This window comes from Sinocyclocheilus rhinocerous, unplaced genomic scaffold, assembly GCF_001515625.1.
Source record: "Sinocyclocheilus rhinocerous isolate Xijiao unplaced genomic scaffold, SAMN03320098_v1.1 scaffold1121, whole genome shotgun sequence".
Classification (NCBI taxonomy): domain Eukaryota; kingdom Metazoa; phylum Chordata; class Actinopteri; order Cypriniformes; family Cyprinidae; genus Sinocyclocheilus; species Sinocyclocheilus rhinocerous.
Window position 1 is genome coordinate 586,962 of NW_015670367.1, and position 5,000 is coordinate 591,961.

Consider the following 5,000-nt stretch of genomic DNA (forward strand, 5'->3'; position numbering starts at 1 on the left):
CAAACTAAATAGCCTTATGTTATTTATCTTATTTACACAACGGCCTATCATTACTGTCTCTACGTTACATGGACGTGCTCTCTGCATCGCTCAAAGCGGAGTTCCGCCCCGATGCGCACACACAAGTGAGCACACTCCCACTAGTATTTGCAAATATTAAGCCGCAAAACGACTATTTAAATATGAATTCTGTGTTAATGAATGGCGCAGACGCGCGGTTTTGTTTACTACTCGTACTGAAGCACGCGTAACGCTTCCGGTGATATTATTAAAGTCTGCCTTCTCACTAATGAGGACATAAATACATGAACAACATCTCCAGAACTGCTCTTGAGAGTCACTTCATGAGCATTTTACCGTTTCATTTGAGTAAAACTATCCTCATATCATATAAACCATAGACTGTAAAAATCATTTGAGTAAAACTATCCTCATATCATATACACACAGAAATGTAAAGGTATTCACGGCAACCCGTCAAAATAAAAGTTCGGTTTAACTTGAAGGCATTGCGGAAGAAATATATTACTATTGTTCAGTAATTGCTTAATAATAGGCTATAGTAATGCTACTACTAAAATTATTAAAACCTTATTTTTAAGGAATAATCATACAATATTTCTTCAATGTTTTAATTGTAATACCGTATTGTCCCGAATATAAGACCATGTTTTTTTCTTGGAAATTAATCATCATTAGGCCAAAATCATTAGGCTATTGTAAGAATAAATGAAACTTGTTTTTATGCTTTCAAATAATTAGACATGTTAAAACACAGAATTTGGTAACAATAAAACATAAGGTTGGAAAAAATAAAACATTTCATATGGCCCTAAACATATAATTTTTGTTAAACTTTTGATAAATTGATGGTGAATTGTTTAAGTTTCATGATTTTAATTAATTAGACATGTTTTTTGATTAATACAATTTAATTTAACAATTAAAAAGGAGTCCAGAAAAATTAAAACTGAAAAAAACAGAACCCTCCCAGAACACAATTTTGAACACAATTTTTTTTAGCTTGCAACTCTGGCATTTAATTCTTTTCATTTATGTGTATTTAACTAAAAGCATCTGCAACTATGAATTTAATTTTAAAGGTGCAATGTAGGGATGTTCATTTCGGTTATTTTTCCCAACCGACAATCGACGTTTGTTAACCGATTTTTAACCGTAAACAGACAAGATTATTTTAAATTAGAATTGAATAAAATTAGAAGGCATAAGTGTCTGTGACCCGTTAAAAAAAACACAAATAAAGGCAAACCTTTTACAATTCCAATTATCTTTAGGACTAAAAGGAGTGGTTTCTTCCACTGTTAGAAGGAAAAAATTCAAGTGATTGCGCGCACTCAGTTAAGCATTGCTACCCTGACAATGCAGCCTGTTCATTATCATAATAAAATAAAGCCAGTCAAACATATGGGAAAAAAAAAACTATTTAGTAAAAAAAATATGTAGTAAAAAATATATAAATAAAACCTGTGCCATTAAGTGTTATCACAGTACCGCCGTGATGTTATGCAAAACATTTTGTTTTACGTGGATATTGGAACGCGAGTGAAGTACATAATAAATAATCATTTGCAATTCAAATACATCGCGGATACGGAAACATTTGATTTTGTGTGGAATGAGAGACCCAACGTTGGTTTCAGTTTCGTTTTAGCCTAAATAGGGGTAGGCGAAGGGGAAGGGGTATAAAATAGAATTGGGATTGGGCCTAAGTCGCCATTTTGCGCCGCCATGTTTCTACAGTAGCCCTAAACGGATTACTACTCTACAGAGCGCGTTTCGTCAATGTTGTTCTTCTTCGTTTCTTCCTCGTGTTCTTAGAGGCAGCTTGCATCGTCGCTACGTTGAATACGCACAAAGTAGTAGTCGTCGTGTGGTTTATTAGAAGCAGAGGTCGTTCGTATAAGTAAGAAATGCTTGACTGGCTACTCTCTGCTGTCTCAGATGACGACATCTTTGCCCTGAGTCGGCAGCCGTAGCTTCTCAAGGGAAGAGGCGGGGGGAGGGGCTAATCCGTTTGTTGCAATTCGCAACAGCACCACTAGATGCCGCTAAAATCTACACACAGCACCTTTAAAGGTCATTTCACTTCCGTATCATAGACTGTAAAAAAAGATGGACGACGCGTCTCCTATTCCTTTCACTATAGAAAAGTGAAGCCAAAGCATCTTAGTATGGCCGCTGCCATCTTGAGTAAATGACATCATTTGGAGCCAGAGTCTGCGCAGTAGTGTCGTGAGGTGGAGCCGCGGTATCAAACTCCCACAGACCCAATCAACCATAACGACACGCCCCGTTTTTATAGCATCAAATTACCAGCTAAAATCAAACTTATCACAAAAACAAACAATTGAACATATATCAGTGTGATAACTACCTTAAATGACCAAAACCATCTTTCTGAAAATTGTATTGGAAGTGTAAATTATGTTTTTATTTTGACTCAAGTCCCATTTGTTTACATGGAGAGGGCGGGGTTTATGACCTGTACTGCAGCCAGCCACCAGGGGGCAATTAAAGACCCTGTAGCTTCACTTTTCAGGACGTGTGAGGCACACCCGTTCCAAACCTGTATGACTTTGTTCTGTGGAACACAAAAGAGGATGCTTTGAAGAATGTTCACGCTGCTTTGTGACCAGGGGTTGACCCAAAACTAGACAAAAATTAGCATGAAAACATCATAACACTAGTCCTTATGACTTGTGCACTGTATTCCAAGTCTTCTGATGCCAAGTGATAGCTTCTTTTAGGTCATTTTATAGGCCTACTGAAAATATTGCTTGAAAGCCATAATCACCCTTTACTTTCATTGTATGGAAAGTAGCAGTTTGGACTTTCTGCTATAAATAGGGCTGGGTGATATGGCCAAAAAAAAAAAAAACGTTTTTTTTTTTTTTTTTTACATATAATTTAATATTGATATTTATCACTTATATTACAATGTGTTTTATACCATTAAAAGTGGAAGGAAATGCATTCCACATGTTTGTGATTAAATGTGAATATAACTTATTTATTCACTTGTAAATAAAATTTATTTGCTAGTAAGTAAACTCCACAAATTAATTTAGGACCCTATAAAATCAGTTTTATTTTATTTTTTTTCCCAAATTCTGTTTAATATTTTGTATTTTGAGGATTCTGTATTTTATGATTTAAATGCAAAAATGCTGTCTAATAAAGCAAATTCATAAAAATCAAATAAGGTGCAAACCCTAGCTATAAATGTCTCTTTTTGTCATTCCACAGAACAAAATAAGTCATTCAGGTTTCAAAAAAATAAAATAAAATAAAATAAAAAGTTAAATTTTTTTGGAGAACTATCCCTTTAAGAGATAAACTTCAGGTATCTAATCATATAAATATGAAATGCATAACAGAATTTTCATTTTTGAATGAACTATTCCATTAAAAGGTTTATTTGACCAGTCAATGCTTATTTTAAATGCCTTATATGCCAACGTTAATTTTCAAAGACATGCTTTTGGTTCAATACAAAAATTTGAAGATATCCTAACACGAGTAGAAGGGCAATTTTTAAGCATATTTCATAAATTAATTTAACAAACCCTATTTAACTGGTAGCATTCCTCTAATTTTCACTGAGATTGCAAGATGGCGGTCCGCTCTAACATGACTGAAACTCTGCAACAGGAGGTTGCCCAGATAAAGGATGACCCTTTCAGCCATTGCAAGAGAAGCTGGTCATTCCAAATCTGTGATTTCTAGAATATTGCGGCTTTACAATGACTCTAATTCATTGAAGTCCCCCACAAAGGCTGGTCGTCCACGTAAGACAAATGCACGAGAAGACAGGACAATGCAGAGACTCTCAATATATATATATATATATAATGAATAACAATAAAAAATATATAATATATAGTTACAGATACAATCAATCATTGAAATAAAAGTGCTAAAGTAAACTAGCGTGAGGTATAGGAGCAATAAAGTGCTACTTTGATAGTTAGAGGAAGGGGAGTCAGGCGTATAGGAGGTGGCATGTGTTGCTTGATACGCTGGGAGTTTTTGAAAGGGCTGTGAGTGTGTGTGACTGCAGTGGCCCGGCTGCAGTCCTAATGATGGCAGTATGTTGTGAGCTAACTACCCTCACTGTGCTACGAGCCCTCGGGCTAATGCCACATCTCTCCGTCAAGGCCTTCCTTCATCCTGATTTACTCAACCTTTCCGAAGACACACACACATATAGATATATACACACACACACAGAGATGACAAATAATTCATATTATGTTGAGCTGAAAGTTTGCAATAGAGCCTCATTAGACAGGTTTTGTAGAGGAGTGACATTCTTGGCTTCCGCTGCTTGGTCAGGGTTTTTAAAGTGGGGACTTTAAAAAAAAAAAATCAAATATATAAATAAATGGTAAACAGCAGTTTCTCTTTTCAACTATAGGGAATAGCCGATTTGATTCCAAGGTTGTACGATGACATCTGAAGCGCCTCATTGTGGAGCCCTGATGTCATGCTGAGGTGAGTCCCACCAACTTGATTTGAGTGAATGGAGTCTAAACATGGATGAAGCCCAGTGTCCCAGCAGAAGATTTGCTTGGGAGAAAAACCACCATGGCAGTTTTCTTAACAGCGAAAAGAAATGATGCAAGCTATGTATAACATTACCTTCCACCGTGAACCAAAAGCACGCAGACATCATAAGGATGTTGATAATGCACCGATTTCATTTTTAGTCGATTCACTGAAAATGACGTGAAAAGATTTCTCGGACAGGCTGAAGCGTTATTCGACACTTCCAAGCGCGTCCCTCATGCATCATTTGCTTGATAAGTTTGTTTGGCGTAATGAAGATACTGTCACTTGAATCCTAAACGTACATATTGAGTTTGATCTCTCACTTAGTCCAGATTGATTTTTCTCTTAGCACCATGGTCCAGTGCCTTGCTTCAATTGAAGAGGCGAAAATGAGGGTCTTTGATTTTATCTGCAAAATTAAAGAAGAT

General features: G+C 36.1%; 1 protein-coding gene across 6 annotated transcripts in view; it reads right to left on the bottom strand.

Moving 5' to 3' along the window:
- The window catches only part of LOC107734132 (spectrin beta chain, non-erythrocytic 1-like), an 81,987-nt gene that overhangs the window by 72,848 nt on the left and 4,139 nt on the right, over positions 1-5,000 (bottom strand). The gene's annotated exons all lie outside the window — the stretch shown is intronic.